The sequence below is a fragment of the Pongo abelii genome, chromosome 12, assembly GCF_028885655.2.
Source record: "Pongo abelii isolate AG06213 chromosome 12, NHGRI_mPonAbe1-v2.0_pri, whole genome shotgun sequence".
Classification (NCBI taxonomy): Eukaryota; Metazoa; Chordata; class Mammalia; order Primates; family Hominidae; genus Pongo; species Pongo abelii.
This window is the reverse complement of record NC_071997.2, coordinates 83,952,978-83,975,754: the sequence shown is the minus strand read 5'-3', so window position 1 is coordinate 83,975,754 and position 22,777 is coordinate 83,952,978. Positions and strand designations below refer to the sequence as shown.

Sequence of the window (22,777 nt, the reverse complement as noted above, 5' to 3'; positions counted from 1 at the left end):
GCTGGAGTGCAGTGTTGCTATCTTGGCTCACTGCAACCTCCGCCTCTTGGGTTCAGGTGATTCTCCTGCCTCAGCCTCCTGAGTAGCTGGTATTACAGGCTCCCGCCACCATGCCCTGCTAATTTTCATATTTTTAGTAGAGATGGGGTTTCACCATGTTGACCAGGCTGGTCTTGAACTCCTGACCTCAGGTGATCTGCCTGCCTCAGCCTCCCAAAGTGCTGGGATTACAGGCATGAGCCACAGTGCGCAGCCAAAAAGCTGTAGTTTGAATGAGTGTTATAATGTAAACAGAGATTTGCTGTTGCCAAGTTTTTAGAGAGGAATGTTCCTACAAAGCATTTAGTTCTCAGTGTGTCCCTCCCCTTGGATGTATATTAAATGATCCTGACAGCTTCAGCTGACATGAGTTTTGAGGAATTCCAAGCTAATCTATTAGGTCATATCTACAGATACTTTGGGGATCTCTTGTTAAACAGTTGGGAAGTTCTAAATATTTCCATGAAAAAGCTGCCAGGAAAGAGAAATCTGCTAATAAAAAGGAGAATGACATAGTTTGAAGGTCTACTTATTGTAAAGCAAGAGAAACAACAGTAACTGGAGTAAAATGAGGTCACAGCTGTGATGAACGGCTGTGGTGGCTTAGCTATTGAGGCCAGGCTAAGCTGTTTACCACCAGATTTTGATACAAAAGGACACTACCAGAAAGGATCCTTTGGAAATACATTGTGGAGTTGCAAGAAATAAATCTTCATTCGTGAAACTGGCAACCTTTGGGGCAATGCTGAATCACACAGAGGGGGAAGGCCTGTCCTTTGCAAAAGACAAAATGGTTTTCAACCAACTGTATTTGGTCTTTAGAAAATTATGGGCCTCCTTGCTTTGCAGAAGTGTCAAAGTTTCCAAAAGAGATTTCTTTCACCAGGTGGCTACCCACTAGTAAAGGCCATACTGCTTCTTTCAAAGGTGACAGAATTTAAAAGGTGCATGCAGAACTCTGTAAATGCAATGATGATTACTGTTTGTCAAATGTGTCGTTGCTTCCTGCATGAGTCCTGTCTCCAGTTAGCTGTGGCAGTTTCTGAGATGAGCTGGCCTCTGTGGAAGACCCACTGGTGAAAGGTGGGCTGGACACAGGACAGAAAGATTCAATTTGGGGGTTCAATTTGGGGACCCCAAAATGCCTGCGGTTAAAGCATGAGGACAACAAAGAGTTGCCACTTCTCTTTTTCTTCCCTTCCTCCTCCTCCTGCTTCCTGTGTCCTTCTTGCTCCACTTCTCTCAGCTCCTTACCAGAAGCCTGACTTAGGGGTCCAGTACCTGTCTGTTTCCATGGAACAATCTCTGACAAGTTAACCAGCCAGTCAGTTGACTTCCTATTCCCTAGGCTCTCCTCTTCTCTAGGCAAGTTGCCCTTCCTCAACTCTTAACCATTACTGGAAGGTAGCTGGAGGAAATGAGAAGCTGAGGAGAAACCAGTGCCTTTTTCTGTGTTTAGGATATATTAAGCATAAACACAATTAGTAGTTTTATCTGAGAATAAAAGTATACTAAATAGATCCTGGCTGTGTGATTTCAGTCGCTCGAGGAGTGCCCTCTTGGAATGTCAGTTTCCTTCCTCAAAGCCCCGAGGGCAGGTTCTTAACACTGGCTGGGGGTCAGATAGGGTACTGACTATATTTCCGTTTCACCAGGGAACTCCAAGGTCAAAAACAAGGCTACACCTGACAGAACATTTAAAAAAGAATTACACTGCTATGCAAATACAAGGAAGTGCCCACTCATTTTCACCAACTCTGGGTGCACTGCCTATGAGTTAGCCCAGCTCCTCAAGGAAATTTATGATTAAAAAATTATTCATTGCCTTTCCACCTTCCAGCATAGTACTTCAAGTTGAGATGCTCACTGGGGCCTCCTAACCCTTCTCTTTGGATGCAACCCCTTTCTTCCCAGAAATACTGTTAAACCAGTATTTCTTATTTGCCATTTCGAATCCTCAAGGATTCACTGGGTGCCTACTGTACACCTTCGCTTGAAAACTTTCAGAGGTTTCCTGTATTCTGCTTCATGCCCAGCTCCACCTTCCCATCTAAACATTGCCCACTTCCCCTAAGACTTCCACTCTTGCCAACCTCCAAAGCACCATGCCACGGGGCCTAAAATGCCCTCTTCTCTCCCCTCTGAGCCTGTTCAAACTCAGCTCAGTCTCTCGTCCTGGGTTTTGGTGTCCCTCCAGGGTAAAGGGGTGGGGAGGATGCCTTCATTCTGACTGGCTCCCAGTGAGGCAGCCCCACTTGAGGAAGAGGCTGAGATTCCTACCCCAAGTGACTTGCCTAGAGTCATTTGCCAGCGGGTGATGGAGTAGGGACTACGAGCCACCCTCCAGCCTTTCCTGGGAGGACAACGCCCCTTCTGCCTCTCCATGCACTCTTGAGGCAGCACAGAGGAGGCATCTGGACGCGTTTACCTCCTCCTCACCCCCATAGCTTGGCCCTCACTGAGCTATCTTGTGTCCTTCCTCCTGCTGTGATTGATTCGCCCAGGAAGGTGGGGCTTCATCTTTACCTTTCAAAAGTAATTCTTTAGTTCTCCTAATTACAGGGTGGGGGGTGGGGGGTGGGGGTGGGGAGTGGGGTGAGGCGGGGGATACAAAACAAAACAAAACTCCCTGAAGCAACTTAGAAAGCACGACCGCAAAGGCCCTCCATCATCCCCACCCAGAGGTGAGGACAAGGTCTGGGGGTGCTGGGTGGCTTCAGACCTTCCAAGGGTCCAAGCTATCTGCTTCAAGAGGGCATCGAAACGTAACTCATATACTTACCCCCCCAGCCCCCCGACTTTTGCAGAAGGGAGCGGTCTCCACTCCTCTGGGAGGCTGGAGACTCGGGGACAGAAGATGCGCTGGAGGGAAGAGAAATGGAGCGTCGGACACCAGAAAAACTTTGGGGGATTCGGGGTGAGAAAGAAGGCGTGAAGAGAGAAGGGAGGCTCAGCAGGGGAGGAGGGGCTGGGGCGGGAGCGGGAGGAGTCACTGCGCCGCGGCCGCCCCTCCCCGCCCTCCACTCGGCGGCCCCGGGCCCTCCTCCCCCTCCTCCTCCCCCTCCTCCTCCCCCTCCTCTTCCTCCTCCTCCTGGTGTGGATGGCTGCGGCCAGAATCGGAGCCCCAACCACACTGCCGGTGAGTGACCAGCCCCGGGGGACAGAGACGGGAGGCCTGGGACCCCCCTCTCCAGGGTGGGGCCTCCCGCCGTCTCTGGGAAAGTTTGCGGGCGCCCCGGGACGCGGGCATCTCCAGGGCCGCTCGGCGCCTCCCCATCTCCCCGCGCCCGCCCTGGCCGCCCCCAGCGGCGCCCTGGGGCCCGCAGAGGGGTGGCCCCCCGGCAGGGACTCCTCGGCTCCCCTCTATTCTGAGACTGCTGCTGGGACCGGGGTCCAACTCCAAAGAGAAAACTCAAACAGCAGAAAAAGGAATATCGACTCAGTTCCGTGGGCGGGGGCCGGGGCTCGTTCTCACCCGCGCGCGGCCCCTCGACCTCTCGGACCCGGGCCACCAGCTTTGCGCCTTTCACGCCTCCCTCGGGGCCTCTGTGGCTCTCTCCCGCTCCCGGACTCCCTCCTCCTTCTGACTGCTGTTATTTGGGCTGCTGCCCCTCCCCGCTCCCTGGTACCTCAGCTCGGACCTCAGCCGGTGCCTGCAGCCCGGAGTCCCCTCCTGCCCTGGAAGGCAAGGAGTCGGGCCACGGGGCCACAGCCGCGGGGGCCACCACACTGGCCCAAATATTTCCTGCAGGTATGACCATTCACTGGGTATTGGGGTTGGGTCCCTTGGACCCACAAAGTGAACCTCGTGGGTACAGGCAAAAATTAAAATATATTCCTCGTTAGGATTGTACTGCTTCTGTTGGTTTGGCATCTTTTTATTTTTAACCCTTCTAACTGTGCTTTCTTCGAATAATAATGATACTTCATGTAATTAGCGTTTCTAATATCTAAAGACAGAAGAAGGAAGAAAATAAAACGGAAGAGAGAGAATGCTTGCTAAAAATACTCATTTTTGACTTCAGTCCACACTCGACTGTTTTCCTGGGAGATAGAAGTTCAGTGTAGCTTGTTTTCAGACTAACCGCAAACACGATTACAGCCTCCTCCAGGCTAGAAGTTTTAATTTGCCTGACGTGCACCACACTGTTTGTTGGTATTCCCAGCCTGGCATTCCCGTCTGCATAGCTCTAGTCTCCCTCCCAACTCCCCCACCCCCACTTTCTTTCTCATAAAAGGGAGCTGTGAAAACAAGGCAATGGGAGAGGCTCAAACGAGCTGGACCACATAATAAAAACAGCCCTACTTATTTTAATCCTGAAGCTATGGACTCCCCTGGACTCTGATTGGATGGAAGAATTGTTTAGTTCATTTGTGTGGTTTTTCTGTCAGTAGTTATTATGGTTGAATCAGTGTTTCCATGACAGGCTTGCTTCTCTGGGCACGATGGGGAGCCTGTTAATTCTCGGATGGGTCTGGACAGATCAAGTCTGGAGTCTGGAGAGATTTTTCAGGGCTTGAACTGGGTTGATATTGCAAACCTCTGCACACTCACTCAGAACCAGAGCAGCCGGGAGCAGCCTGAGCTGGGGTTTTCTTCCACATGATCTGGGAAGAGAAAGCTCTACCAAGGAGCGAACTGTGTGAGGATGGTTGCTGGGGGATGTTGAGTGTTTTACGTTTTTAGGAAGAACACACTTCTCAAAACTTTAGCCATTCCTGTTTTCATACAAACAATAAATGTGGTTGTAACAAATGTAGTAGATCAGATTCTGAACAACCCCTTAAAAAACAGGTCCAAGTATTGAACCATTTGGAAATAAAGATTTTATTTTATTTGAATTCTACTGGAAATAAAAGAGTTTATGTTAGAAAGGATGTAATTCACTTCTCTCCACTGATTCAGTTTGACAGTTCCCCATTGGTATGAATCAGTTAGGTTTTATTGTGGTCTCAAAACATCATTAAGGCAGGGCATGGGGGCTCATGCCTGTAATCCCAGCACTTTGAGAGGCTGGGGTGGGCAGATCACTTGAGGTCAGGAGTTCGAGACCAGCCTGGCCAACCTGATGAAACCCCATCTCTATTAAAAATACAAAAGCTAGCTGGGCCAGGTGGTGGGAACCTGTAATTCCCAGCTACTTGGGAGGTTGAGGCAGAAGAATCGTTTGAACCTGCGAGGCGGAGGTTGCAGTGAGCCGAGATCGCACCACTGCACTCCATCCTGGGCGACAGAGCAAGACTCTGTCTAAAAAATAAAAAAATAAAAAAAAATAATTGATAGGCAAGTGTTGTGACTGTGACTTCCATTCAAAAAGTAAGTCCAAAAAAAAAAAAAAACCCAAAAAAAAGTAAGTCCATAAATTCTGAGCTTGTTTGGCCCTGTTGCTTAGAAAAACAATGTACTGTGCTCAGATAAAAATCTTCAGTCTCTTCCTCTTCCTGAGAATTTTTAATAGTGCATTTAATATCCTGCAAGTCAACCTTATACTGTTTAGAGAAAAGTTGCCTTTCTGCCTTGTCCAGCTTTTGCATTACCTCATGAAATATTGTTAGACTGGATGGTTTGCCACGGGCACAAGAGTCTGCCTAGCAGTCCGAGGAGAGGCTGGGGATGCAGTGAAGCCCACGGGGGCCTGGACATAAGGAGCAGGTGATCTGGATGGTGAGATGAAGGCTACATCCCCAGACAGCCACAGAAAGCAGCCACTGATCATCTGGACAGGTCAGATGAGTTGGAAATATCAATACATGAAGTGTGGGACCAGTGGAGAGCAAGGAAGGCAGAGGTGGTGAAGAAGCAAAATGATACAGGTAAATAAAAAAGGAAAAGGCCAGGCACAGTGGCTCATGCCTGTGAAGTGCTTGGTGTGGTGATTCATGCCTGTAACCCTAGAACTGTGGGAAGTGGAGGCCAGAGGATCACTTGAGGCTAGGAGTTAAGACCAGACTGGGCAACAAAGTGAGACCCCATCTCTTAAAAAAAAAAAAAAAGATGGGCCGGGCGTGGTGGCTTCCGCCTGTAATCCCAGCACTTGGGGAGGCCGAGGCGGGCAGATCATGAAGTCAGGAGTTCGAGACCAGCCTGGCCAACATAGTGAAACCCCGTCTTTACTAAAAATACAAAAATTCGGTGGGCATGGTGGCAGGCACCTATAATCCCACCTACTCGGGAAGCTGAGGCGGGAGAATCACTTGAACCTGGGAGGCGGAGGTTGCAGTGAGCCGAGACTGCACCACTGCACTTCAGCCTGGGCGACAGAGCGAGACTCAGTCTCAGAAAAGGAAAAAAAAAAAAAAAGATGTAGGCCAGGCTCAGTGGCTCACGCCTGTAATCCCAACATTTTGGGAGGCCACGGTGGGTGGATCACCTGAGGTCAGAAGTTCGATACCAGCCTGGCCAGCATGATGAAACCCTGTCTCTACTAAAAATATAGAAAATTAGCTGGGTGTGGTGGCAGGCACCTATAATCTCAGCTACTCGGGAGGCTGAGGCGGAGGTTGCAGGGAGCCAAGATCGTGCCACTGCACTCGAGCCTGGGCAACAAGAGCAAAACTCCGTCTCAAAAAAAAAAAAAAAAAGAAGAGAAAAAAGATGTAAAATAACCCAAAGGAATACTCTGTGGCCTTTTAAAATCATGTTGTATAAGAATGTTGAATTACACAGGACTTTTTTTTTTTTTTTTTTGAGACAAAGTTTTGCTCTCGTTGCCGAGGCTGGAGTGCAATGGCGTGATCTCGGCTTATCGCAACCTCCACCTCCTGGGTTCAAGCGATTCTCCTGCTTTAGCCACCTGAGTACCTGGGATTACAGGCATGTGCCACCATGCCCGGCTAATTTTGTATTTTTAGTAGAGATGGGGTTTCTCCATGTTGGTCAGGCTGGTCTTGAACTCCCGACCTCAGGTGATCCACCCGCCTCAGCCTCCCAAAGTGCTGAGATTATAGGTGTGAGCCACTGCACCCGGCCTGGGGTTAATTTTTAAAAGCAAGTTATAAAATAGAAAGCACTATAATTTTACTCTTCGAAAATACATCCAGAAAATACTGGAATTATGTGCATCAAAATGGATGGTGAGAGTATAGCTGTTTTTTTATTTTCTTTGTACTTGTATTTCTCAACTTTATAGTAATAATAGCTAACATTTACTGAGAACTAAGCACTTACATATGGTATTTCACTTGAAAACTCTTTGAGATAAATATTACTATTATTTTCATTATGGAGTTTCAGAAACTAGAACCAGAAGGGTAACTCATCCAAGGTCACACAGCCACTAAGTGCTGGAATCAAGTGTTGAATTCAGGTTGGTGGCTAAAGTCTATGCATCTCTATCACTGCTGTCTACCATCTCCCTACACAGATATTATTATTATTTTAATTATAAGGAATAAGTAGAAAAGGAAAGGGAAAATGTTTCATGCTTTAGCAAGAACTGATGGGCACAGTGGCTCATGCCTGTAATCTCAGCACTGTGGGAGGCTGAGGTGGAAGGATCATTTGAGCCCAGGAGTTCAAGACTAAGTGGCACAAATTAGTTAGGCATGGTTGCACATGCCTGAGTCCTAAGTACTCAGGAGGCTGAGCTGGGAGGATCACCTGAGCCTAGGAGATGGAGGCTTCAGTGAGCTATGGTCACGCTACTGCACTCCAGCCTCGGCAACAGAGCGAGACCCTGTCTCCTAAGCAGGGGAGAGGAGGGAGACAGACAAAAACAAAAACACACTGATATGTAAAATGTAAAATGCCTCCCATCTCTTCCAGCTCCCCCAGTCACTTCTCTTTAGAAGTCTTTGGTAACTGCTCCAGATTTAGAGGTAGCTCACCCCTTCCTTGCAAACCAGCTCTACTCACAAGAAGAATCCAGAATTCCATGGAGGCTTCCTGGCCAGCCTGGAATTCCAGGAACCTTATGGGATTCTGGAGCAGTCCTCAGTACAAGGCAAGATTTTTAAAGTAGATCAGGCAAATTATGTCTTCAGAGCTCTGCAAATTACAGGGTGTCATTGTTCTTTGCAGCGTCAGGAGAGTGTGATGGGTAGAAAGACCCAGGGAAAGCACCCAGGCTTAAATGTACCTGTGTGTTACATGGAATGTCAGGGTAAGTCAAGGGTTTACCATGGAATAAGAAAGAGAGAGAAAAAAAAAAACCTCATTGCTGGATGCTTATTACTATGAAAGCACAACAATAAATTATCTTTCGAAAGCTTGCCTATGTGGATGATCCCATGCATTGGTGAGTTTGACTGATTGGGTGAGATGGAAATATTTAGTGTGAGTGATTCTGGGGAGAGCTCTGGGAAAAAATGCCCACATCCTGTACTACCATGTCCCCTCACAGGCAAGCAGCTCCTGGGGATCACTCATCCATTCTCTTTGTGGAAGGTACCTTGAGATCCCCAGAAGGATCAGCATTCTTAGAGCCCCCGGCCCATCACATAACAAACATGCCTTAAGAAGAAGGCTTTCAGCTGGGAGCGGTGGCTCATGCCTGTAATCTCAGCACTTTGGGAGGCCGATGCGGGGGCATCACCTGAGGTCAGGACAAGAAGTCTGATCACAAATGACTGTCATTTTATTATAATCTGCCTTCTCCCTGGTAGCTTTTAAAATTTTCTCTAAAATGTTCCACAGGTATGTCTAGGTATGGATTTAGAAAATTTTATCCTACTCAGCAGTCAGTGAGCATTTGTGATTACACAAATTTGTGTAGCTGGGCACGGTGGTTCATGCCTGTAATCCCAGCACTTTGGGAGGCTAAGGCGGGCTGATCGCTTGAGCTCAGGAGTTTGAGACCAGCCTGGGCAACAAGGATGAGACCCTGCCTCTACAAAAAAATATAAAAATTAGCTGGGCATGGTGGTGTGCCCTGTGGTCCCAGCTACTTGGGAGGCTGAGATGGGAGGATCACTTGAGCTGGGGAGGTAGAGGTTACAATGAGCTGAGATCAGGCCACTGCACTCCAGCCTGGGTGACAGAGCGACACCCTGTCTCAAAAAATAAATAAAAAAACCTAAAAAACAAATTTGTGAGGATTTGTGATTACCCAGTGAGCTGTGTGACCTTGGGCAAGTTGCCAATTTCTCTCAGTCTCCTCATCTATGAAATATAAATAATGATAGTATCTATTACAAAGATATTGTGAAGAGATAGTGCATGAAAATGTCAGAATAGGCCAGGCGTGGTGGCTCACGCCTGTAATCCCAGCACTTTGGGAGGCCAAGGTGGGCAGATAACCTGAGGTTAAAAGTTCGAGACCAGCCTGGCCAACATGGTAAAACCCCATCTTTACTAAAAATACAAAAATTAGCCGAGTGTGGTGGCGGGTGCCTATAATCCCAGCTACTCGGGAGGTTGAGGCAGGAGAATAGCTTGAACCTGGGAGGCGGAGGTTGCAGTGAGCCGAGATCATGCCATTGCACTCCAGCCTGGGTGACAGAGTGAGATGCCATCTTAAAAAAAAAAAAAAAAAGAAAAAAGAAAAAAAGAAAAAAGAAAATATTAGAATAGTACCTGCTATATAAGGAAGAACACAAAAATTGTTAGCTATTATTACTTTTTTTTTTTTCAGAATTTCTGGGCCATCTTGGATTTGACCAATTTATACAAATGTTAGTTTGTCTAGTTGCACACACACAGAAAATCCTGTTGAGATTCTCTTTGAAATTGCATTCAATTAATACTGACATCTTTACAATGCTGGGTCTTCCTATCTTCTCCTTCTATTCAGGTGAATGATTACTGGTGATTTCCCCTGTAAATGTCTTCTACAACTTTTGCTGTATTTATTTCTTATAGATTTGGTTGATATTTTAAACAATATCTTTTGTCCTAGTATATTCTCTAGTTTACTTGCTGGCCCACAGAAACAAACATTGCTGATTTTTGAATTTTGTTTTTTAGCCCAGCATCCCAGCTGATTCTCTTATTAGTTCTAATAGTCTGCATATAGATAATTCTTGAATTTTCTATATAGACAATCATAAAACAATGATAATTTATCTTTTCCACTTCTGTGACTCCTACATCTTTTTCTTACCTTATTGCATTGGGGTAGATGGTCCAATACAGTGTTCAATAGAACTGTGATGACAGGCACCCTTGTCTTCTTACTGTCTTTAACTGCTCTTAAAGTTTCTCCATTAAGCGTGAACTTTGCTTAAGGTTTCAGTAGGTAGTCTTTATTAAATTAAGAACTTTGCTCTATTCTTAATATTTTTTAACAAGGTAAAAATTATATCATGACAGTATAGATTTTACTTAATGCTTTAATGTCTTTTTCTTAACTATATGAGATGATCTTTTTTTCTTGATATTACATTGTGATAAAATGAGTGTATTAATTATGTTGAAACATATGTACATAAATATACATATACAGGTATATTCTGTAGGGTATCAGTTGCTAGTATTTTACTTTGGATTTTTGCAAATGTTCATAAGTGAAGTTGTTCTGGAATTTTCTTTTTAAAATATTGGTCTGGCTGGGTGTGGTGGCTCATGCCTGTAATCCCAGCACTTTGGGAGGCTGAGGCGAGTGGATCAGCTGAGGTCAGGAGTTCAAGACCAGCCTGGTCAACATGGCGAAACCCTATCTCTACTAAAAATGCCAAAAATTAGCCGGGCGTGGTGGAATGCACCTGTAATCCCAGCTACTCAGGAGGCTGAGGCACGAAAATCACTTCAACCCGGGAGGTGGAGATTGCAGTGTGCTGAGATTGCGCCACTGCACTCCAGACTGGGCGACAGAGCAAGACTCCATCTCAAAAAAAAAAAAAAAAAAAGAAAAAAAAAGGAAAAAAAAGAAAATTGTTCTTATATTGTTTGGTATCAAGCTTGTATTGGCCCTATAATCATAAGTATTATGTCTTTCTTTTTCTTTTTTTTTTTGAGACAGAGTCTTGCTCTGTTTCCCAGGCTAGAGTGCGGTGGCATGATCTTGGCTCACTGCAACCTCCAACTCCCGGGTTCAAGTAATTCTCCTGCCTCAGCCTCCTTAGTAGCTGGGATTACAGGCACGCGCCACCACGTGGGCCCAGCTAATTTTTTGTATTTTCAGTAGAGATGGAATTTCACCGTGTTAGCCAGGATGGTCTTGAACTCCTGCTCTCATGATATCCCCCGCCTTGGCCTCCCAAAGTGCTGGGATTATAGGCATGAGCCACCGTGCCTGGCTGGCATATATGTTTTTCTTAACTAGTTTGTAAGAGATAAAGATTATCTGTTTCTTAAAATTTGGTAAAACTCATTACGAAATCATCAGAACCACTTATAAAGGGCATATGGGTCAAGTTTTTGGTGATTCAGTTTCATAAATGATTAGTGATGAATTTAGGTTTTCTATTCCTTCTTGATTCAGTTTTGATAATTTAGTTTAGATGATCCATTCATGTGTTCTTAGGCTTCTTAGCATAGTTATTCGTAATTTTCTCTTAGGGTTTTATAAATATTGCCTCTATCTTTTTTGTTTTTAAATTTTTTTTTATTACCTTTCCTATGGTGCTGAGAATCTAGTTTATATTTCTTATTTATTTATTTAAGACAGAGTCTCACTCTGTTGCCCAGGCTGGAGTGAGTCGTGCGATCTCGGCTCACTGCAACCTCTACTTCCAGGGTTCAAACAATTCTGTTGCCTCAGCCTCCCGAGTTGCTGGGATTACAGGTGTGCGCCACCACACCCAGCTATTTTTTTTTGTATTTCTGTAGAGACGCAGTTTTGCCATGTTGGCCAGGCTGGTCTCGAACTTCTGGCCTCAAGTGATCCACCTGCCTCGGCCTCCCAAAATGCTTGGATTATAGGGATGAGCCACTGCTCTCGGCCTATTTATTTATTTTTTAGAGACAGGATCTTCCTCTGTCACCCACTGCTGGAGTGCAGCGGCACCATCATAGCTCACTGCAGCCTCAAACTCCTGGGCTCAAGCTATCCTCTTGCCTCAGCCTCCCTAGTAGCTGAGACTACAGGTGCACACCACTATGCCCAGCTAAGTTTTGTATTTTTTGTAGAGATGGGGTCTTGCTATGTTGACCAGACTGGTCTGAAACTCCTGTCCTCAAGTGATCCTCTTGCCTCAGTCTTTGAAAGTGTTGGGATTACAGACATGAGCCACCACTCCTTGCCCTTTTTTTATTCTTAATATTGTTTATTTGTGCCAACTCTCTTTTTCTTTATTAATATAGAGGTCTACTACTTAATCTTTTCAAATAAACAGCTCGTTCTTATCTATATTTTTTGTTTTTCATTATTTTTACTTTTATCTACATTTCTTCTGTTTCTAGCTACTTGAATTCATGCCTAGCTTACTTTTTGTTTTTCAGTAAATTTATTTAAATCTATAGATTTACCTCTAAACACTGTTTTAGCTACATCATACAAGTTTTAACCCATGTGTGGTGTTATGATATATGTTTTCTTTTTTGAGATGGAGATGGAGTCTTGCTCTGTCACCCAGGCTGGAGTGCAGTGGTGTGATCTTGGCTTACTGCAACCTCTACCTCCTGGGTTCCAGCGATCTTCCTGCCTCAGCCTCCTCAGTAGCTGGGACTACAGGGGCATGCCACCACACCAGGCTAATTTTTGTATTTTTAGTAGAGACGGGGTTTCACCAGGTTGGCCAGGCTGGTCTTGAACTCCCAACCTCAGGTGATCCACCTGCCTTGGCCTCCAGAGTGCCGGGATTACAGGCATGAGCTACCTTGCCCGGCCCTTTTTTCTTTTTTCTTTTTCTTTTTTGAGACAGAGTCTCAGTCTGTTGCCCAGGCTGGACTGGAATGAAGTGGTGTGATCATGGCTTACTGGCTCACTGCAGCCTGGACCTCCCTGGCTCAAAGCCATCCTCCAGCCTCAGCCCCCACAAGCAGATGGAACTACAGGCATGCACCACCACGCCTGGCTAATTTTGGTGTTTTTGTAGAGACGGGGTTTCACCATGTTGCCCAGGCTGGTCTTGAGCTCCTGGGCTCAAACGATCAATGGGCCTCAGCTTTCTAAAGTGCTGGGATTACAGGCGTGAGCCACTGTATACATTTAACCTTATTTCTTGCATGTACTACAAGCCTGATTTCAAATTTTATAGGCCACTCATTTTCTACTCTTTGCCCAAGCAGATGACAAGCTTTCTGGCTGTTTTCTCAGATTAGTAAATGATGTTCCTCTAGACCTATTTCACATATGGAGCAGCTTTTTATGACCTCCAGCTTTTTGTAAGTTCCTCACTAACAGCTCATGGTGTAAGGTGACCATCTCCTGGACCCCCTCACTGCATGTATGGTCATTAAAGCCCCAGCTCCCAGCTATTCAGGCCTCTTGCTGCTGTGGATTTCTCTATGAGCCCCTTGGCCTCAGCTTCCATGCATTGACCTAACTTCCACTTCCCTCTATTTCTGGTACCTGGAGATTTCTACTTTATCTAGGTTTTAGATGATATTTTTGTTATCATATTTTTGTTCAGTGTTTTGAAGTGTTTGGATGGGAGGATGTGGTGTTATGATATATACTAGTTTTTGTCCATGGTTCATGGCTGATAACACCCCACAGCCCTTGTTACAGTTTTTATTGTTATAATATTGGGTGTGTTAGGCCTCAGAGGCAGCCCTCTGACCTTCTGCCCTCCTTTCACTTACCCCAAGGCAGGACTCTAATGTTCCGCCTGTGAGAGTGTTGCACCCAATGCCCTGGAGGAAGGAATGCTGACCTTGTGAAGCTTCCATAAAAGCTTCTGAATAGCTGAACACAGGGAGGTTCCTGGAGGATGGTGCACCCAGGCAGAGCATGGAAGGGCTGTGCCCTTTTCCTCATACTGCCCTACATATCCCCTCATCTGTATCTTTCGCAGTATTCTTTATAGTAAACCAGTAAACCTAAGTAACTTTCTCTGAGTTCTGTGAGCTGCTCCAGCAAATTCGCTGAACCCAAAGACGGCGCTCTTGAGCCTCAACTTGAAGGGGGTCAGTCAGAAGTTCCTGAGGCTCAGACTTGTGACTGGCATGTGGGGAGGGGCAGTCTTGGGAACTGAGCCCTCAGCCTATGGGATCTGACACTATCTCAGAGTAGATAGTTCATTAGAGGACACCCAGTTGGTGTCTGTTCCTTGGTGTATTTGGAAAAAGCCCCCACACATTTGGTCATAAGAAGTCTTCTTCTGTGTTGGTGATTATTATGGTGTGAGAGTGGAGAAAAAACATGGTTAGAGAGTTTTTCCTATACAGAGGGATATTTCTACCCAATCCGTCATACTGACTGAGGTTCTTAACTCCTAATTTAAAAGTTTATTTTGGGCCGGGCACAGTGGCTCATGCCTGTAATCCCTGAACTTTGGGAGGCTGAGGCGGGCAGATCGCTTGAGGTTGGGGAGTTCAAGACCAGCCTGGCCAACATGGTGAAACCCTGTCTCTACTAAAAATACAAAAATTAGCTGGGCATGGTGTTGTATGCCTATAATCCCAGCACTCAGGAGGCTGAGGCAGGAGAGTCGCTTGAACCTAGGCTGGGGCGGAGGTTGAAGTGAGCCTGGGAGACAGAGTGAGACTCCATCTCAAAAAAAAAAAAAAATTATTTTATTATATGTAAAATAGAATACAGCGAAGTCGGCCGGGTGCAGTGGCTCACACCTGTAATCCCAGCACTCTGGGAGGCTGAGGCAGGCGGATCACTTGAGATCAGGAGTTCGAGACCAGCCTGACCAACATGGTGAAACCCCATCTCTACTAAAAAAAAAAAAAATACAAAGTTAGTCGGGCATGGTGGTGCACGCCTGTAGTCCCAGCTACTTGGGAGGCTGAGGCAGGAGAATCACTTGAACCTAGGAGATGGAGGTTATAGTGAGCCGAGATTGTACCATTGCACTCCGTCCTGGGTGGCAAGAGTGAAACTTCATCTCAAAAAAAAAAAAAAAAAAAAAAACCACACAAAAAAACAGTACAGCAAAGTAAATACATATACATTGGCTCCTGCATGTGAAATCTCCTGCTACTAAGAGAATGCGGCAGAGAAGAGGTCTGAATAAATAATACCGTGTGCCACTGCCACCATCTGGAACCCTGCACGCTTACTGTGGTGTCTCACTCTCATCTGGCCAATGTTTTCAGTCTAGAAAAGATCTGAATTTCCCAACCATGCTGCTCCAGTCCCTAAATGCTGTCCTTTAGATTCTCTATAGTAGATCAAAACCTCATGCTCAACTAGCATTTTAACTCACATCTATGTTGAAAAGAAAAAACATGTGGAAAAGTTCCTGTTGTCCTTGGATATGAAGATGATGTTCTGTTTCTGCTGGGCATGCATGTGTACGTGTGTCTCTAACAGTGCAGAGGTTTACACTGAGCAATTGATTCTTTACTTGTGGCTGATTCCATCTCCGGGAATGTTGATCAATATCAGTGGAGCCTATTTATAATGCTGAAAGCAGTCTACACGAAGATATTTTCTCCATAGTCCTTGGCCTTCTTCTCTGGCCCTTTTAAGAGCTTTATCAGTGTCCCTCTATCAGTGACAATGGGAAAGAAATGGGCTTTGGAGTCAAGTAGATCTGGGTTTGAATCCAAGCTTTGCCACTAATTAGATATGTGGCCTTTGGCAAGTTACTTAACACCTCTGAGTCTAAATTGTCTTCTTTATAAAACAGTAATAACAAAATCCACCTCAAAAGGTTGTTCTGAAGATCAAATGAGATAACTGGAAATAATATAACCTTATAAGCATTATGTTAATGCTCACAAATGTTAGTTTCCTCCCATTATCTCCACTCTCCTACTCTTATTCTTTCAAAGTAGAATTGTGCTTCAGGAGGTCTAATCAGGCTAGGCGTGGTGGCTCAAGCCTATAATTCCAGCTTGGGAGGCCGAAGTGGGTGGATCACTTGAGGCCAGGAGTTCAAGACCAGCCTGGCCAACATAGCAAAACCCTATCTGTACAAAAATACAAAAATTAGCCAGACGTGGTGGCGCACGCGTGTAATCCCAGCTACTCAGGAGGCTGAGGCACAAGGATTGCTTGAGCCTGGGAGGTGGAGGTTGCAGTGAGCCAATATCGCACCAATGCACTCCAGCCTGGGCAACAGAGTGAGACTCTGTCTCAAAAAAAAGAGAATGTCTAATCAGAGACACTTTTGGGGAGTGGCCATGGTTACTCCTAATATCTTGATTTTTTTTTTTTTTTTTTTTTTTTTTGAGACAGAGTCTCACTTTGTTGCCCAGGCTGGAATGCAGTGGCATGACCTCCACTCACTGTAACCTCTGCTTCCTGGGTTTAAGTGATTCTCCTGCCTCAGCCTCCTGAGTAGCTGGGATTACAGGCACCTGCTACCATGCCCAGCTAATTTTTGTATTTCTAGTAGAGATGGGGTTTCACCATGTTGGCCAGGCTGATCTCAAACTCCTGACGTCAGGTGATCTGCCTGCCTCGGCCTCCCAAAGTGCTGGGATTACATGTGTGAACCATTGCACCCGGCCATATCTTGATTTTTTTGGTAATCAATTTAGATTTATTTTGGGTGAATTTCCTGAAACTTTTTGGACAGCCAGTTTATTTTGCTTCTGTACCAGCTGTTATAGCCCTCCCAGCCTATTGCTGGATCTTTCTATAGAGTAGCTATGTTGTTACTTAAGAACCATGTCCGTCTTAACCAGAAATATCTCTTTGCCTTATTTGTTGATGCTCCTGCCTTTTAGGGGATAAAAACTCTTTATTTCATTTTTAAAGATAACCTTTTTTTTTTTTTTTTTTTTTGAGATGGAGTCTTGCTCTATCACCCAGGCTGGAGTGCAGTGGTGGGATCTCAGCTCACTGCAACCTTTGCCTCTTGGGTTCAAGCAATTTTCCTGCCTCAGCCTCCCAAGTAGCTGGGACTATAGGCATATACCACCACACCTAGCTAATGTTTGTATTTTTAGTAGAGATGGGGTTTCTCCATGTCGACCAGGCTGGTTTTGAACTCCTGGCCTCAGGTGATCCACCTGCCTCGGCCCCCCAAAGTTTTGGGATTACAGGCGTGAGCCACCGCTCCGGACAATGATAACGTTTTAAATGAAAAGACCCCAGAGAGACTATGTAACATGTAAATATAAGCTGGATCCACTTCTGGGACTAGGTTTTCCCAGGAGGGATCATGAAGTCCCCAAGTGATGGAGGTGTAGGTGGGTGTAGGGAATCAACAAAGGGGTGGCTGGAGGAGATAGAAGAACTGAAGGTTTTTTTTGAGAATTTTACAAGACCTAAAATCTGCCTGTTTTACAACAGTCATTTATCTGGGCCCTGTGGAATCTGTATTTGGCTCAGAGCATGTTGCTTTTTGCAAGTGTCTCATCAGAAATAATAATAATGATGATAGCTATGACTATTCTTTTTTTTCTTCTCTGGATTTTGTGTGTGTGTGTATGTGTCTCTCTAGACTTCTGATCATGACTTCTTAAATAGAGGAAAAGACTATCTTGAAAATAAAACATAATTGGAATTATGGATTTGCCTTCATGTAAATATCTGTGGCTCAGAGCACAAAAATAGCTTTTCCATTGCAGAGCTAAGTCAGGAGTTTCATGAGAAATTGAGCATTGATGATCTAATTTAAAACAGCTATGGCCCAGAAATTCAGAGAAAGGGCTGACACATTGGCCTCTGTTTATGCCTTTGAATATTTTCTTCCTAGCTTATGGTAACTCATATTCAGGGACAGTTTGGAGGGATGATAAGGCCATAAGTTTTTTTGGTTTGTTTTCGTTTTTTGTTTTTTGTTTTGAGACGGAGTCTTGCTCTGTTGCTTAGGCTGGAATGAAATGGCATGATCTTGGCTCACTGCAACCTCTGCCTCCCGGGTTCAGGCGATCCTCCTGCTTCAGCCTCCCGAGTAGCTGGGATTACAGGCACCCACCACCATGCCTGGCTAGTTTTTGTATTTTTAGTAGAAACGGGGGTTTCACCATGCTGGCCAGGCTTGTCTTGAACTCTTGACCTCAAGTGATCCACCTGCCTTGGCCTCCCAAAGTGCTGGGATTACAGGCGTGAGCCACTGAGCCTGGCCATAACGTTTGATGCTACAAACCTTGTTTTTGTTGGCCTCAGTTTAATGTTAACACGAACATAGAGAAAAATTTTAATCTCAATCCTTTGCAACCAGGAATCCCTCCTAGTGCAGCTCCAGGCCTGTTGCTCATTTGTGGCTTGAGGCAGAGCCTTATACATTTTGTGAAAATCCCGGTGACTCTTGTTAGTCTTGGCTTCAGCAGAAGGTGCCTAATTGAGGTCATTCTCAATAGAACACTGGTGGTCAGGTGCTCCTGATTTTCAGAAAAAATTACCTTGTTTAAAAAAATGTGATCAGGCTTTCCTGGGAATTGTCTGATAGGCTTGGACTTGCCTAGGTCAACATTTTTATGCGGTAAGGCAGGAAATTGTTGTTTTAGGCATCTGACGTCATCTTTATCAATCATCTGACTATAAACTCCAAGTGAGAATGGCTTTATAACACATGTGATGGGGTTTCGCCAGCTTTCAACAGCCCCTGCTTGTCGGTATTGGCCTCCTCCGCACCCACATATTCCCATCTCTGCCGGATGTTCTGACTTAACTGCTCACATGTGTGCAAACACACGGGCGCACAGACCCCGGCCAGACACGTGTCCCTGCTACAAATTCTTGCCCCTAGCGGCTGGCTTGCTGTCTGTCTAACCAGAGGGGCCATCTTTCCATGATTCTTCCGAGGGCTGCCTCCGTCACTCTCTGCCTTTGGAGACGGACACACAGAATCTCTTCCGTAGACAGGCGCTGATTCCTTTAGTGGTTTCCTCATCTCCCCGTGCTCCTCATTCTCCATGGTTATGTATCACCTAGTTTCTTTAACCTTATCCTTCCTGGAACTTTTCTGTTTGTCTTCTGATTTGTTACTTTGCTTCTCAGTCCTTCCCGGCACTGACCTCACTTTGTTTAGGACTTCTCTACCTCCACCCCTTTGTGATGTATGTGGCTCATGCATTCAGCCCCCACTTAATGAGCAGCTGCTCTGTTTCAGGTACCTACATATCACAATTTGTCATGATGCTAAGGCTGACATTACTTTCTGGGGCCAGCAAGTCACTGTGGAGAATGATGAGGGTGATGTTGCAGTTCTGCAAAGCTTTGGGGAAATTTCCCCATGCCATGAGAGATGTATATGCAAAACAATTCCTTCTCTTCTCTTATATTTCATACTTAAAAAATAAATGTGTAGGGGCAGAGTTGTCAGGTTTCAACCCTCATGTCTTACCTGAGTTCCTGCCATAGCCTCCTATCTGACATTCTTGTCATTGGCCTTGCCATCCTCCGGTCTGTCGTTCACTCTTTGTAAAATTCTGATTTGACCCTGTTTATTGTCTCTTTTAAGTCTTTTCACTGCATCCTCATTGTCTTTTGGATAAAATCAAGCTCCATCGTGAGACTGAATGGCTTCTTCGACCTCACTTGCCTGTAGTTCTCTCCCTGTGTCACCTGCATTAACTCCTGGCTCCAGCTTGGCTGTCTCCCTGCAGTCAGGCTCTCTCCTGCCTCCCTGTCATTGCACACACACTCAGCTCTGCGCACTCTGTTCTGCCTGAGCATATCAGCCTTCAAGATTTAGCTCTGAAGCTCATGTTTCCGTGAGGTCTTTGGAGTTCTCCAGGACCTGCAGCTTTGTCCCCCCATCACAGTTATGGACACTTGCCACCATCGTTCCTGCCAATCTTGATTAGGCATCTGGCTTTGCGTCCCACAGAACACTGGATTTGGCTTTATCACATAAACAAAGTACTTCAGAATTGTCTCCTAGACAGAAAATGCCCTAAGCTAAAGGACTATGTTGTGTTTTTACTTGCAGCAGTGTATAGCATAGTTTTAAGAATTCTCAGTTATTGCTATTGCTGTTGAATGAATGCATGGAAGAATTATTATTTTTAGAGATGGGGGGTCTTGCTATGTTGCCCAGTCTGGTCTCAAACTCCTGGCCTCAAGCAATCCTCCTGCTCTGGCCTCCCAAAGTGCGGGGATTACAGGTATGAGCTGCTGTGCCTGGCCATACAAGAATCAATTCACACACACCTTTCACCACACTGCATGAACACACACCAAGACATAGGTCCCAATGGGCAGCTTACTTCAAATCTTACCAAGAATATTTACAAAGCACATAGTAGGTGCTTAGTGAGTTTCTGTTGAGTCAAATAAAGAATGAATGCACATCCACACAAACTGGAAAATTTACTCCAAAATATACTCAGAAGAGAGGCATAATGTAACCTTACTTCCGTTTAACTACAGTATAAAGAATATGGGGCTGGAAAATAAGATTAGAGCTCATGTTTATCTTCTCAGCTATGTTACTCCAAATGAATCAGTTGATCTCTCTGGACTCTTATTTCCTCATCTCTCAAATGAAATGTTAGAAAAGATAATATTTAATGCCCAATGAACATTCTAACTTCAATCATTATTAGGCTTAAAGTCAAATGACCAGTGCTTTACATTAAGTGGCATGAATTTGGGACTCTGATTTTTAGGCCTCACTATGGAGCGTGTTCATGACAGGCCCTTAGCACTGGGCAGAGCTGCAAAGATGAGACCAAGAGATGGACCAGAGTTTGCCTAAAGTGAGGCAGGAGGCCACGACCTAGTTGTTAAGCAAACACAGAGCTACGGGGCATGGCCAGGATGAGAAGCCCTGAGGCGGGGACAGCAGTCAGTGTCCCATGGTAGTGTGGAGTCAAAGCTGGCCTGAGATCACCAGGAAACAAGTTTGGAAGCAGGCTGGGCAGTGTGCTTTCAGGGATATGCTGAAAATGTGCCCTGCTCTCAGGGAAGACTTCCAGAAATCTCTGTGCAAGCCATCAATGCCAGCTGTTTGTCTCAAGTTATCTGAAGGGTGGGTGAGTGAAAAGTGTTTAGATTTAGTAGATGTCTCCTGGAGCATAGATAGAAGCCAGGAGGAGGTTAATTTGGGGTTAATAGGAAGGAGAAAAGTTTAATCTTGTCTACATGATAATGAGATGAACTCACTTATACAGTAATGAGGTCTCCTTCATTGGAAGAGTTTACGCAGCACAGGGTAATTCCTCATCAGGGACATTGTATTAGGGATTTCTGAATTGTGAGGGTTGGGCTAGATGCGTTTTAAAGTTTTTTTCTGCTTCTCATGTCCTTACCAAATCAAGTCTAGGTAAACACTTTCAGATCCCATAGCCCTTCCTTTTGTGAAATGATCTCAGCATGTCCTGATGTCCTGGTGACCAGCCTTTGGTAACTCTTTAGTCTTTGAATGTCCCCCTTGAAGTGGAGCTCCTTGAATGGGACCTCATGTGCCAGGATGTGGCTTGGCCAGGGCCTTTCTAGGGACATGACACGATTTTTACAGGTAGTGGACTTCATTTATTATTTCCTCATCTATTTTCTCGCTCTGAGCTGAGCTGTAAAAGCACATAGCATTGAGCCTCGGCTGCTTCTGGTACATGCTTATGCCACCTCAGGTGATGGAAGACTTCCTTTCCTTCCATTCCACTTTTGTCTGCTGGGGACCCTGGGGTAAATGTGATCTAGACACTGACTCTGAGGCTCTGTACTGGGAACTTCCATGGCATTCCATTCTTTCTTTCTCAAGAGCCTCATACTTTACCCCAAATGCTTGCTTTCTCTGTCGTTTGTTTCTTTTCTTCTTTCATTTTTCTTTTTTTTTCTTGAGACAGGTCTCCCTCTGTTGCCCAGGCTGGAGTGCAGTGGCATGATCTCGGCTCACTGAAGCCTCCACCTCTCGGGTTCAAGTGATTCTCAAGCCCCAGTCTCCAGAGTAACTGGGATTACAGGCGTGCACCAGCATGCCTGCCTAATTTTTGCATTTTTAGTAGATATGGGGGTTTCACCATATTGCCCAGGCTGGTCTTGAACTACTGACCTCAGGTGATCTGCCTGCCTCACCCTCCCAAAGTGCTGGGATTACAGGCGTGAGCCACCATGCCCAGCCTCATTTTTCTTTTTTATCTCTTCTTTCTAAACCCTCCATGCCCACTGAATACTACAACATTTTTACTGCACAGTGTTTTTCTTTTCAAACTCTTAGCCCTCTTGGTATCCGAGTGAATAGGAATGTGGGCGGCTTCTAAGCTCCTTTGTGCACATGAAGAAAAATGCCCAGAGAAGTTAGTGACTTGCTTAATTTACTGGCAGAGTCAATGAGCCCGGAACCCACATTTCTTGACTTCCCTCACAGCCTCTGTCTTGGAGATCACAGTGCATTTGCTAATAGCACTGGAGTCACAAAGAGCAGCAAGCTGTTTTCCCTCTGTGTGGTCATTGTACCAAAAGAATTTATCCGGGAAACAATCCCAGGCCTCCACAGACTCAGTAAGACCACACTGAAGTAAACTAAAAAGAGTAACAAGAGCAGTAGAATTTATCAAGTGCTTCCTATTTTTCAAAGAAACTTTCAAGTCCATCACCTTATATGATGCTCCCTGAAGCACCTTAAGGTAGAAGAACCCACAGGAGCCTCCTTTTGTAAGTAAAGGTCAAGGATGGAGTCCAGGCCTGGGGTGGGTAGAGGAGGTTGCTGGTCCACAAACCTTCCATGGAGCTATGCATCAGAAAACCAGGGAAAGGGAATGAATGAGTTGTTTCCATCTGGTATCAAAGGTGTGGGGGCCCTGAGGACAGACCTAGGGTTCTGGTTTGTCAGTGGTTCAAGACGCATCCTAGGCCAGGCGCGGTGGCTCACGCCTGTAATCTCAGCACTTTTGGAGGCCAAG

The 22,777-nt window shown here is 45.4% G+C and overlaps 2 protein-coding genes across 3 annotated transcripts in view; both read left to right on the top strand.

Moving 5' to 3' along the window:
* Positions 1 to 22,777, top strand: part of PPP1R21 (protein phosphatase 1 regulatory subunit 21) — a 123,550-nt gene that overhangs the window by 85,452 nt on the left and 15,321 nt on the right. The window lies entirely within an intron of this gene.
* The window catches only part of STON1 (stonin 1), a 65,033-nt gene continuing 45,388 nt past the window's right edge, over positions 3,133 to 22,777 (top strand). The window contains 1 exon segment of the mRNA NM_001132458.1: positions 3,133 to 3,178. The gene's annotated coding sequence lies outside the window, so the exon portion shown is untranslated.